The 14,396-nt window shown below is 42.4% G+C and overlaps 1 protein-coding gene across 1 annotated transcript in view; it reads right to left on the bottom strand.

Annotated features, from left to right (window-relative positions):
- The window catches only part of LOC102374174 (rho GTPase-activating protein 32-like), a gene marked incomplete at its 3' end in the record, with an annotated part of 358,420 nt that extends 344,117 nt beyond the window's left edge, over positions 1–14,303 (bottom strand). Inside the window, exon 1 of the mRNA XM_025213809.1 lies at positions 14,221–14,303. The remainder of the gene's footprint in view (positions 1–14,220) is intronic.
- Between the last annotated feature and the right edge of the window lie 93 nt (positions 14,304–14,396).

The raw sequence follows: 14,396 nt of genomic DNA, 5'->3' as shown, positions 1-14,396 counted from the left end.
AGCTGAGCAGCGCCTGCCCCTGCCCCTGCCCCCTCCCTCCCCCCCCCCAAGGGGTGTTGTTCTGGCCTCCCCCTCCCCCCCATGCTCCTTCCCCGCTCCCCTTCTACCACAACAGACTTACCAGCTGCACACAGCTGTATCAGAAATTGGATCCGTATCGGCTGATATGCCTCTTTAAATATCAGCTACCGGTATTATCGGCCATCAAAATCTCTATCAGTGTACCCTTACCGTACACAATGCCCCATGCGAGGTACAAATGTGTTATTTCTACATCCGCAGACACCTTTGTAGAAGCTAAACATGAATGTGCATGTGCAAAAGCATTAAACATAGATACTTTTTGTACACACATTCAAGCACTAAAAATTAGGAATTTGTTAGGAATTAGGCACTTGTTAAAATTAAAGTTTTAAATGAATAAATAAAACAGGTAACAAGGCCTAGAGGACTGATCCAAGTATTAGCTGCCAAGAACTTCTGAGCTGTCAGTCCAGCACTGACGCAACTCTGCCCTTGGTAAATCATCTCGCATGTCTTTTCTAGTTTCCTCATCTACAAAATAGGATATTTACCTACCTTGAAAGGCTGTTATGAAAATTAATTAAGGCCTGTGCTGTACTTTAAAAATGAAAACTGCTAAGTCACTGTTATTAATGAACAACCAACTATACTTCTGTTGCCTAAAATACAGCATTACATGAATCCTAGTTTGTGGCATGCCTACCAAAAAGGTCAGTCCCCCACTAGTTTAAAGGAACCCTATTGCTAATACCTGTATAGGAAAGGTTATCTTCATTTACCTGGATAAGTGCAGTTTAGTTACAAAAAGTGGACACTTCAAATATGAATTAAAATGGGGGGGGTTGTTATTCTCTTTTTTAATTATTTTTTCTCTTCTCAGAACTTAATTGATCTGGATGGCAGGTGATGTCAGAACTGCCTACTGTTCAAACTTACATTGAAAAAATACCCAATAATACATTTTGCTAATATTTGTCTCTCTCAGGAATTAATTAGGAGTGATTTTTTTAAAGAATATTTGTTAAATTAAAAATGCTAGCCTGCTTTGACCGTGTTTCTTTTCTTAAGACCTATAATCAGTCTCTGGACATGTACCCTGATAATATTACCTCTGGAGTAGGATAGGTTAAGAGCATTAAAACAAAATGCACTCCACGCACAAACGCACCTATGCCTTTCCCAGAGCTTGCAACCATCACCTAGTCTACCATGTCTTCATGTAAATAGAAACAAACATGAACGCAAAAGGATCAAGTTCTCTAGCATCTCAGCACTGCACTGCAATACTTCAGAAGATGAATAAAACAAGAACGCAAGCTGCTGGAACCCAAGGGGAAGGAGCAGTAACTTGTACACTGACTATCCACACAAGCCAAACAACTACCACCACCCTCATAGTCACCATAATGACTCAGAGCCACCATAACGCTCTCAAAGGGCGCATCCAGATGCGTATGGCTGTGTGGTATGTGGCACTGCAAACATGTCTGCAGAGCCTAACTGTGTGGTATGTGGCATTCTCCACGCTGCAAGAGCACCCTGCCCGTGTGTGCGCTGCTCCAGTTTTCTTGACCCCTGGATATCCGTGGAAGAAAAAACAGAGCAGCACATACTTGGGCAGCACGGGCTGCCCAAAGCCACGCTGCGGCTGCTGGCCAGGCTCCACCTGGCAGGATCACCACTGCTGCAGCCCCAGGCGGCCTCCAGGACCCCAGGTAAGGTTGCTGGGGCCAGCAAAGTGCTGGCTCCAGCCTCCCCTACTGCCTCCAGGGTAACCTGCCACACACCAAAAAACATGTGGCACCAGCATTTCCCAGGGACAAGTAGCCATGGCACAAGGTGCACCGCTGCTACTTGTCCCCAGGGAACCAAACATCCACACTCATCTGGATGTGCCCAAAGGTCTCAAACTTGAAGGTGCTAAGAACCTCATTGGAAATGCTGGGCACCCTCAGTTTCCTCACAGTAGGTACTCAAATCCTTTTTGCCCCTAATACAATTACCTTAGCTAGCACTTGCCACATCATAAGATTCCTCATAAGTTCTCTGACATTTTCTTATTAAAATACAGATACCAGATTGTGAACTTCTGTACTTTTTAGAAAGCTTTCAAGAGAAAGTTGTGTTATATTTAGCAGCCATATGGCCTCCCTCCTCCACACACATGGTTTCTGGCTATAAGACCTGAAAAATTAATTTTTAAACCACTGATCTATAATTTTTCATTTCTACTTGATATCTTAGAAGTTAACTGTGCTTTATTAAATCCAGATTTTGACAGACCAGGGTACACCAGATGTACCTGGAGTGAGTGATACAAGAAAGAAAAGTTTCCTTCTGAATTAAGTGAAGATGTTTTGAAAGATGCACGATACTATCCCTTTAGAGTTCAGTGGAATAACATTTTACTTACTACATAACTAGTTCATCAAATATCTCAAGGGCTTGCTTCTTATGTAGTTCATGTGACAGATGGCTGATGGCACTCAGAACTGAGCACCACCTTTTGGATTTTCTTCCCAATGCAATACACATAGGGTCCAAATTTGCAAAGTTTAAGGTCAAATGCAAAAAACTTTTAATTTTGTTTAGCATGTTGTCAGTTGTCCTTGCATAGGAAAGTAGGACTGGAAGGTACCGTCCAGCCCCCTGCTCAAGGCCCTGACTAATCCATCCCAGCCAAGTCGCTATCTAACCTGCTTTTGAAAACTTCCAAGGATGAAGATTGCACATTTTCTTTAGGTAGCCTCTTCCAGTGCTTGACCATCAGAAATGTTCTCCTAATCTCCAACCTAAATTTCTCCTGTTGCAGCTTGAGGCCATTGCTCCTAGTTCTATCCCCTACAGCCACTGAGAAAAGCCCAATTTCCATCCTCTCTCTAATAGTCCTTCAGGTACTTGAAGACTGTTATCAAATCCCTTCTTAGTCTTCTCTTCTCCAAACTAAATAATCCTAGCTCTTCCAGACTTTCCTCCTAAATCTTGCCTCCCAGGCTCCTAATTATTTTTGTTGTTCTCCACTGGACTCTTTCCAAACTGTCCACAGCCTTCTTGAAGATGTAGGGCCCAAAACTAGACAATATTCCAGGCAAGGCCTCACTGAACAAACTGGAAGAATTACACTCCTCGATTTGCAAGTGACACTCCTGTTAATACAACCCAGTATGTCATTGGCACTTTTTAAAATGAAAACATACTCTTGGCTCATAATATAAGTGCAATGTATTTTGTTTATTAGCTTTAAACAATTTTTAATTTGGGGTGTTTCGTACTTTTCTACCAGATCTACCAGTTACATGAAAAGTAGGTAGACTTCCAGTTCTTAAGCCACCTCCTACAGGGGGACAGGTGGGGGCACAATACCTAACACATGAAGTTTTAAAAGTTACAAACTGATGTGCCTAGTTGTTGGGTTGATCAAGAAGCCGGCTTCTGGAAAAATCCTCACCACTGGAGTTGGCAGTCTTGTCTTGGTCCAGCAAGACCTCGAAGTACTAGCCTTCTGGACATGCTTCAAAAGCCAACTCACTCCTGCGTCTCGCATGTAAAAAGGACAGCTGACAGATAGGAGTTTAGGGTCATTGGTTGTTGTCATCATTTGCTGAATTATCAGTCAACAAAGGAATAACCATACAGAATCAGACCAACACCCCACTGATCTAACACCTCATCACCAATGCTAATCAATATGAAATGTAGAGCAGTGATTCTCAACCAGGGTGCCCTAAGATCCCATTAAGGGTGCCATGCTGCCCAGCCCCGGTATGAAAGAGTAAAAAGCTCCCCTACCCCAGTTTAATGTCCTGCCATTGCCACTCAGCAGCACCTGCAGTTTCTCCTCTGAAGACTGTTGCTGCAGCTGCCCTCTCCCCACTCCTAGCAGCCCCAATGCTGCCAGCAATGTGCTCTACTGCAGGTAGACAGATGAGTGTACGTGTGGTCAGAGCCAGGCTTTGCAGCCCAGCTTGTCCCCTCTACTCCTCCCATGTTCCTGAGGCAGGGATTCATAGGGAAAGGCACTGACATGCGAGAGCCCACAGACAACTTCAGCCAAGGGGAGAAGCCTCTCCCATGTACCACCTCTCCCTCACCTTCCTCCTCGAGCTGCTGCCTGGCCAGGGCTGCTGCTGGGGGGAAACCCCAGACCCCTCTCCCTGTAGCCCCCCTATCCAGGTTGCACTGGAGCCCAACAGGGACAGCTATGGGAAGAGGGACCCTGGAGCCTCCTCCTGGCTGGGCTCTGGTGCACTACAGAGCGAGGGTGGCTGGGGGGACAGAAACCCCCTTTCCTCCACCCCTAGGTGGGAGGTTAATATCCCCTCCAAATCTCTAGGTATCTATTATTTTTGGAAGGGATATAAAAGCATTCTGTTTTAGAATATCAACTTCATGTTACTGAGGATACCTAGACTTTTGGAAGAGATAAAACTATTTAAACTTTGCACATTCTTGCACTGAAATGCCCCATCATTTTTTGGGCTACAACTTTATTCTTGATTTATGCCAAGGTGTGCATTTGGGAAGCAGGGGGGATAGGATTCATAGAAGTTTCATAGATTCATAGAAGTACGGTCAGAAGGGACCTCGTAGATAATCAAGTCCAACCCCCTGCCCTGGGCAGGAGAGAAAACTGGGCTCAAATGACCTCAGCCAGGTAGATGTGGGTTGGGATGTGTTAAAATGTGCTCTCTGTTGGGTTTCCCTGCATGTAACAACAGGGTTTGATCTGCCTAAGCCTATGCCAGTCACCATTTTGTGCACCTTCCTTACAATGAAAGGCCAGTTCTCAAAGTGTTTATTTGAATTTGTTTATACATATGCTCAGCTTCCAAAAGTGAAAACACCTACATTATAATTTTAAGTACTGTGAAAATAAAAAAAAAAAGTGCAGTTGCTTTTTCTGGCTGCATTCAAAACTGGCTTTATTTATGGCTACATGCTCCATTCATTAAACGATGATGACAAACTTTCCTCGAGTCATCCTATGCCAGCCCAGACAAGGTGGATTATTTCCCCTTGTCAACAGGTGGCAGCTGAAAAAGAAAAAAAAAAAAAAAAAAGGATTGCTCAGGATGTAAAACCAACCCTATAAATAAGAGGTTTGCTAGTGCATAGACCCATTGATTACATCAAAGAGAAATAAGCTATTTTTAAAAGACAGGTGGAAGAAGCATTATTGAGGACACACAAGAAAACGTATGACTAAAAAACACTAGCTGGGATGTTCATAAACTCAGCAGCATTTCACTATGAAGCAGGAGAATTTACTCTTTAGTGATCCCTATATCTGCCCAGGCAAGTAGAGCAAGCATAGCGTTACCCTGTAAAAGTGACATATTAGTGCTACCAACTACCTAAGTGCTTCTGTAGTGGCAACGAAAGTAGTAACAGCCAGCTCGCGTTATATAGAAACAGAAGATGTTCACACATCCCCATGTTCCCACACATTTCCAAGATTCCCAGTAGCCCAGATTCAGAATCAACCTTTGAAAGAAGATTACCCTTGAAGGTCCTTTTTTACTGATGTTACATAATCCAGATCAGGAAGCTAAGGAAGTCTCCATCTTCAGAAGTGGTCTAAGTGACAGAAAAAGCTTCAATCCTGCTTTTGGAACAAAAGAACAGGCAAAGGGAGGAAAGAATCATGCAAACCCGTGGAAGCTAAAACTTTACCAAAGTGCCACCCAAAGCTCTTCATACTCCTTTGGGAAACAACAAGTTTAATCACCTTGCACACCACAAAATAAGTGGAATTTGTTCTTGAAACAGTAACAAGAACCACTACTTGTACTAAGGATCTGTTATTGAAAAGTATCCCTGGTTGCTGCTGCTTTTCCTCTGCCAGATTTCTAGAGCATGACAAAGATATTTAAAATGTTCTTAAGGACACTAACAACAATACCCAAGAGTGAAGATGCCCAGGGTCAATCAAGCTACAGATGCTGGGTGCCACTCTCATGCAAACTGATGCGGTCACCTTCTGCTGACTGAGCTCTCTCTCAGGTGCTAGACTAAAGGAGGGCAGGGGACCCCAGAACCAGGAGTAGTGTTGGCACTTGGACAGCTTTGACTTCCTGAGGGCTTTTTTGGTGGTACAGGTTCTAGAATACACCCAGTCTCCATCCCAATGGGGTCAGCAGTGTAATCCCATTCCTCTTTCCTTGATCTGAACAAGGCAAATCCACAATACTTCTTCAGAGGGCAGTGTTTAGATTAGATTACTGCGCACATGAACATGTGTGCAAGCCCATGTATACAGGACAAGGTGTTTGAATGAGCAATAAAAATATATTAAAGATTACTTTTCTGTATGTTCTGTACTTAAACTAAAAGCTTGCATACTTAAGGCTGAGCATGAATGTGGCATGAATGTTTTAAAGCCTCTATTGGCTCAACATGGCTTATCCAATTTCAAAACCTGTATGATTTACTCTTCATCTTGTTGAATTTTAAGAATTGATGACTATAACTATTACAAGACACTTCTTCAACTTGCTAAAAACTGTAACAGGGAATGACACAGTCAGCACATTATACAGAAGGATAACGATGTCTTCAGAAGGCTAACTATTCCTTCCTGTTGCCTCCTACTGGTTGTGATAAAATAATCGCATTAGAGAACAAAGAGATAATCATGACATAAAACTGACAATATTTTCATGACCATGATTTCAGCCAAGTAGCATGCAATAAACAAAGTGAGACGTCAAAGTAATGTAACCACACTTAGAAAAAAATTCCTTTAAAGCAAACAATAGTAGCCAACTTTTTTTTCCCCCCTTCCTTTTCCTCAACATACAAGAGCATCATATCAGAGTGGTAGGAAGGTACCTAGTCATATAAAAACCAACACTTTTTTTTCATCTGTTAATTGGAAGAAATGACATTATACATTCCTGGGGAAAGTTGGAGTAGGGGGCAGTCCTTCCCATTCATTAACAATTCCTCCTTCAGATGCACAGCCACCAAGGTTCAAAGGTCAGATAAGCCTTTGTACTCAGTTGCAGGGTCGTTACAAACAAACTATTGTTCCGATTTCTTCAGTGAAAGAAGCTGCAGCGGTTACAATGACTGAACTCTACATCTGAAGCTTGCATGCACATCATTCAACTAAAGGACTCTGGAATCTCACTTACACTTGAGGAATAAATTATCAGAGCTCCTTGCAGAAAAAAGAAAAATCAATTATTGTTTATTGAGTCAAAATATTATATTTCATGCACTTATAAATATGAAGAAGGAATCCTTTGTTTATATCTGGCTCTCCTGAACACAGGTTTGAAACTATTCCTCATTCATTCACTTCACAGATTCTACTCGGTAAAAAAAAAAAAAAAAAAAAAAATAAGACAAATCAGTCACTGCATTTTTCTTTTTAACTACAGTATTATTTGCAGTATTAAAGAAAGAAGCAACCAACCATAAGTATTCAAAATAGACACATTTATTCTAGGTAGGAAAATTATCATTATTTATATAATGCAACTCAAAACATCCTAGACTGGGAGGATAACAAACACTTGCAAGTTACAGCAAGCAGTTACTGAAATAGGATTGTATTTCCTCAATTATGGATAAAGCAACTTCAGTATTGTGAACTGTCAGTTGTTTCAATTACAGTTTTGAAGGGTGGAAAGGTGTGTGTGGGGGGGAAACTTTAAAGGGAAAAATCTCAGTTTACTTAATAGATTTTTATACAATAGCACATAGGTTAGCTATTGTGAAATCAAACGAAAGCATTTGTGGTTCAAAACAAGGAGTAAAAGCACAAGTTCAAGCAAATACTCAAAGGAAGCAGCAACATACAAAGCAATTCTCAAAACAGGCCTCGTCTAAGAACAATTTTCTTCACTATAGCCCTGTTCATGGTCCTACAAAACTCCCAAGGAGGTAAACTGTGCAGGATCAGGTCCTTGTTTTGCCTTGCTGTAATCCCAAATAGCAGCCAGTTCTACAACTTAAGCTTTCCTGATTTTGAAACAATTTTTTTAAAAATGAGACACAGAAATTTCTGACACGGAAAGGTTAAGTCTAGGTCTACCTTACAATCTTTTGAAGCATACCTGTGATAATCAGGTGTGATTTGTGCCTAGCTTGGCTATGCCAGTATATTACAGCAAAACAGTATTAGTGTAGACGTGTTCCAAGTCTGCATCAAGCAGATATTAACCCTGAATGTTTTTCGTGCAATACATCACAAATGTATTGTACAAAAAACATCACAAATCTCCATTTCCAGGAGAAGCCACATGTTTTTAGAGAGTAAAGATGCAGAAGCCTTGGAATTTTCAAAAGCATGGAGGTGCCTAACTCACTTTGAAGTCAATGGGTAGGTCTCTGAATATTAGGTATCTATTATTTCCAAAAATCTGGCCTTCTGTTTCCCAAAGTCCCCTTCCAGTAAGGTTTCCCTCAGTTAAACCAAGTTCCTTCTGCTCCTCTCCACACACACCCTCTATATCCCTCCCATTCTTCTCCTACCTGCTCTGCCTATCTTTGCTCTTTTCTCTTCCGCTTGCATGAGGGCAGCCTGCAATGCGACAGCTCCAGTTGCAAGACTCAAGCCAGTTCCCTTGGCTCTCCAAATCCTGCTGCCTCTCTTGTTTTCAGAGTGATGCCAAAATGCATCAAATTGCTTCTGTAATACTAACCACTGTAAACTTTCTTTCTCTCCTCCCCCAGTGTGTGCCTATATGGCTTTGATTAATGCAAGGGTTGCAGGATTCTTCTGATCATTTTCAGGGAACACTGTTAGTAAAATAAATTAGGGAAAACTACTAATTGATTAGCAGCAAGGATTCTATGTGGCAATTTACTCTGTTAATCAAAGCAATTTAAAGTCTAAATATCTTGTTAAACTTTATTAGACACTTGTTTAGCAGGTGATCATCATCCTTCTGATAATAAAAGATACAGAAAAGATTAAACATAGTTTTATTTTGGAGGCAATAATCTCCTAGACACTTGTAAAAAGCAACCCCACTATCTGGGTTACTTTTAGAAACACTGATTATCTAGATTTGCCAATAAGTAAATAGTAATAAAATATTTAACTGAGCACTTTTCATGTAAGCATCTAAAAGCACAACACAAAAGGTAGGTAAACAGTACTGACCCTCTTTAGATATGGGGAAGATTACATTCCACTGATAAGTGACTTGCTCAAGGTCTCTCAGATCTGTTACCAAAAGTTATTTAGACCCCTATACACCTTCATGGATCTGGCCCTTCATGAGCCAGTGACAAAACCTGGAAGTGAATTTAACTTCTCAGACTCCAGGAGCCATAATCAATCCACTAAACAACACTGCCTCCTGACCTTTCATTACTGTAACAGTTGCACGTGCCAAGCTATTCACTGATCACATGCTGAAATAGGATTCCAGTTCACAGTCCTGCCTCCCACCCCAAACCACTAATAATTAGATGACCTGCTCAGAAGCCACTGACCAATTCAGCCACAGAAACCAGACAGGAATACAATGTGGGTTCCTAAAATACCCATAGTAAAAGATATTCACAGTACTTTGTTCTTCTAAACACACCACAGAAACAGATGCTGTTCTCAATTACACCACTGCAAATCTATGGGTACTCTAGACCTTTTCATGCATAGCTGAGATCAGAATTTGTCTGAGGAGTAATAATCTGTCAATGAATACTAAATAGCTATACCAACTGCTTAATGGTTGAAAATAGTCAATATATTATATTAGTGATGCTCAGCCTTTCAGCCCCATAGGCCAGATAAGCAGCATAGGGCCAGTCCATGGACCAGATCCCTTGCAGAGTCAGGCCCTATGCCACCCCAATCCAACCCCAGTCCTGCCTGTCCAACCTAATGTGTAGAGCCACACTATCCAGCCCACAGGGCTCCCAACAGATCCTGAAATTTGGCAGCAGGGAAGCAACAATTAATGCTGCCACTGCAGTTTCTTTTTAGATAGAGGAAAACAGATTGGAAAGTCAATGCCAACTTAAACATTATCATCTTCCTTTCCATTACTGGTGAAGTAAATCCAATTTAGTAACTAGTTTAAAGGGTAGTTTGTACTTACTTCAAACTCACTTCTAAAGGGTCATTATACAACCCATGATGCAGGAGTATGGTATGTTGGTGTAGTCAAGTAGACATGGATTCCAGCAACAGGGAAAGCAACTTAAATAATATCCCAAAGATCTGATGATATTCCTATAAAGAACAGCTCCAACCTAAAAGCTCCAGTCCACATAGGTGGAAAGCTGTGTTAGCAGAGGGCAAAACTGAAAAAGATCTGTGCGTACATGGCCTGCACAAATTATTAAAATGTCTGTAAACTGAAAGGCTTAAAGCATTTAATAAATAAAACTCAGACTTCTATTCCAAGGTTACAATTTTACAACAAAAGTCATGCCTCTAGGAAACCAAAATTCTACCTAAACTTAATATTCGCTTTTGACACATCAATAATTAACATATGCATAAATACATACTAGTACTTTTTCAGCCAAAGTATTTAAAGTCCTTTACAACGCAGGGTAAGTAGCGTTATCCCATTTTTATAAGGGGAAATGGAGCTGGAGTATTAAAGCATGTCAAAGAGAAGTAGGAATAGTATCCAGGTCTCCTGACAACCAGCTCAACACCTATCAACTGAAGAATGGTAACTTGAACTTCCATCTTTTTCTATCCTTTTACCTAACCTAATCATTTAAAATGGATTTGTTCCTCAAAATTAACTAAGACATTTTATTTGCTGTCTCTACATATCTACATAATCCAAAGTTCCCTATTTCTTTACAGATCTAAGTTACCTACTTTATTTATCTTCAAAAATTTAAGTTGAAAACTTTTCAGTTTCAATCAAACAGAGCTCAGGCTATTAAGAAGGTAGTACCCACAGCTGCACTATTTTTCAGTTATGTTATCCTCTGAACCATAATTTACTAGAGCATCTAATCTACATAATAATGGCCATGCTGCTATTTCTGTACATAATCAATATGCAAATCTCTATACTTAGACTGGTTAATTGTACTCAGCCAGTTGGTATAGTATAAAGGATTAACATGAAGATGGTTGCCACTATACAAATCCATGCATTTTAACCATTCATGCCTGTTGGCCCATTTTAGATCAGATATAAAAAAGGATTTATTTTTAAAAACGAATACCAGCTATCGGTTCTAAGAGCCTGGAAAGAGAGTGAGTAGAGGAAACCACAATGTTGTTTTGGGCAAATGGGCTGGCAGCTCTTAGTGCGGGATGGTTTGTGTTCTGCTCTGGTGGTATCATTCAGTACTGGTGGCGCAGCTGATTACCCCCATCAGATATTCACTTCCGAGTGCAAGTTTTGCTTAGGATAAGTGAGGAAACTTTTATGGGTCTCTTCCTAGTCCCCTTCCCCTTCCCCATGCCCATCATAAAACTACCCCACAAACAAGATGGCATAACCTAACACAACTGGTTGCCTCAGCATGGTAGAGGCTGTAGCTGAAACAGCAGGAGCAGCAGCAGACTAGGAGTCAGGAACACTATGACTGCTGTGCAAGGAATCAAACCCATATTACACCTGGCTGAAGCCACATATTCATAGTAGCTAGGGTCAGGAGGGACCTGAACAGATCATCTAGCCTGACCCCCTGCAATATCGTTGTAGTCCCATGAGAGCAATTGCTCCATTCAAATTTCTAGAATCCTTTCAAATTAACTATGTCTCCTTAGACTTTTCACCATTCCATCTCTCTCCCTTCCTCAGCAGCACATCAGCAGATGTTGTATCATCATAACCAATAAATGTAAGGCAACAGACCTTACAGATATGAGAGATGGAAAGGGACTGTTACTGAGATATTCCAACAATATTATAACAGGAAGCTCCAGTGAAAGCAATCCTCCCCATTTTATGATAGAACCGGTATCCTGAGTACACTTGTTTGCAAAAGAGAATATGGATAAGGCCTGGGAATTTATTCAGAATTTCCCTTCAAACAAACTCTCGCCTATAACCATGGCCAAGGAAATATTTATAAGATGGATCCTGGGGAAAATAACATACTTAGAATAGACTGACAGAACACCACCTAGTTCAGCTTATGCATTGGAAATGGGGATTGCAGGGATCTTCCCACACAGAAGGTTTTGAAGTTTATGCGATCTGCTGCCTGCAAACGGCAAAATATTTACTCTTCAAAAGGTAAGTTTGAAAATGACAAGCTCCAGGGAAAACAGCCAAGGCAAGACTGCTCCCTGTTTTACATTAGCTGGTACCATCCTCAGTCTAAATGTTAAGTGCCCCAAGCAAAAAGACTTCTACAACTTCCTTGGAAATCTGTTCCATAGTTTAAAACTAAGCTAGGAAGTTTTCTTTGTCCTGGTATTCAGTGAAATAACTTTATTTCTGTCACAGGAAGGCTCAAAACTAAAATTTAAAAGACGACAGTGACAGTTAGATCCATATTGAAGCAACACATTTAGACTGCAATGTCTTGTTAACAACCTACATAAACGCTTAAGGTTAATAATCATCAATCCCTACTGCCAGCTAGGCTGATCAGGCTCAAGCCTCACTTGTTAATTCAGAAACTCCACCAGCAACTTTATTTTGGATGGTTGTGTCGATAAAGATGGCACAATGCAATACTGAACTGAGAGTTAATTCAGTAAAACCAATTTGCTTCTGGCAATGTAATGATATTCCAGTACGTTATAAATACACCTACTTTCACCACGTTAATGCTTTTAATTCTGTAATTGTCCCAAATAATAGGTCTTACAGCTGCATGCTGCTAGACTCTGACCCCATTTTTCTCCTTTTATCTTCCCAATCGTTTCATATCCTCCACGGAATATAAGTTTGATTCTTCCAGATGGCTACAATATGTTCAAACATTATAAAACTGTCAAATATACCAGGGTAAGTTTCTGGTACTGTGTAGCACAAAGAGTCCTTGGATAATCATCATGAAAATTTACCAGCCCAGGAACAAAATATACTTGCTTGCTCTTTATCACAATGAATGTATGCAAGTATAATATTTTACATGCCAGTCAAAATAAATTGCTCACCCAAGGCTAACGCAATTTTGCAAAACTGGAATGAAAAGACATCTGCGGGGAAGGAAACAAATTGTATGTTACTAAGTACGCATGTTAGGAGGTCTGTCCCTGTTCTGTGGAAATGGATGCATTTACCCCATGTTTACTCCTCAACTACATTACTATGATCCCAGCATTTCAAATGCGCTGAACAAAGGTTGCTATAACAGTCTTTGAATCACGAGCGCAGAGTCCTGTATCACGGAGAGAGAAACGTTCTGATCGTACTGGAAAATACTGCTCAGTATAACACCTCTCCCATTAAACGAGACAACTATATAACACAAAAAAGAGTCATCTATTAGCCTTCTCCCTCATCGTCACACTAGAGGAAAGTCCCAGGATAAGCAGGGTCAGTCATTACAGGACACCGGGCTTCTAGTCACAGCTCAGGCCTCGTGAGTCTCTGTCCAAAGTGCTGTTTTATTGCACCCGTTCAGAGAGAAGATGTCTACATTAATTTTCCGTCTACCCACCATCTCCACGCTTGATTTCTACAGTTATCGGCACACACACACATACGTGTAGTTGTATGCAACAAATGAGGGTACCAGACAAGGCAGAAGGGGGGAGGACGGTCTAATTCGATTGCTCGTAAACCAAGCTGGCGAAAGACACAGACCGCGACGCCCGCGTTTGAGGTGTCGGGGGGGCGAAGCCCGAATGGCATCGACCCCCGGGTCCCTTTCTGCTCGAGCGGCGGCGGTCAGAAGTCACGCACGCGGGGAAGTGCCCCGCGCCTCCGCAACCGGCTCCGACGTCTCTCGACAGTCGCGAAACGCAGCGCGGTCCGGATGCCCCTCTCGTCGACGCGCGGGGCCGTTATAAGCGCCCCCCACGCCGAAACGCCGGGCGGGTGGGCAAGCAGCGAGCGTGGGATAAAGACACCGGGCGCGCCGTCAACGTGCACTCACCACGCACGCGGGGAAGTGCCCCGCGCCTCCGCAACCGGCTCCGACGTCTCTCGACAGTCGCGAAACGCAGCGCGGTCCGGATGCCCCTCTCGTCGACGCGCGGGGCCGTTATAAGCGCCCCCCACGCCGAAACGCCGGGCGGGTGGGCAAGCAGCGAGCGTGGGATAAAGACACCGGGCGCGCCGTCAACGTGCACTCACCCACCAGCCGCACGGACCCGCAGACGTCGGCTCCGGGCACGGCCACATCCCGGGCTCGCCATCCGCCGCCCACGACCCGCGACCCCCGCGCTGCCGAGGGGAGGAGAAAGAAACCTGGTTAGAAGCAAGCGGCGAGCGGGAGGGGGGGGGGGGAGGAGCATCTAAACGCCCCTCGGACAC

This window comes from Alligator sinensis, unplaced genomic scaffold, assembly GCF_000455745.1.
Source record: "Alligator sinensis unplaced genomic scaffold, ASM45574v1 scaffold1153_1, whole genome shotgun sequence".
NCBI lineage: Eukaryota > Metazoa > Chordata > Crocodylia > Alligatoridae > Alligator > Alligator sinensis.
This window is presented reverse-complemented; position numbering and strand designations above follow the sequence as displayed.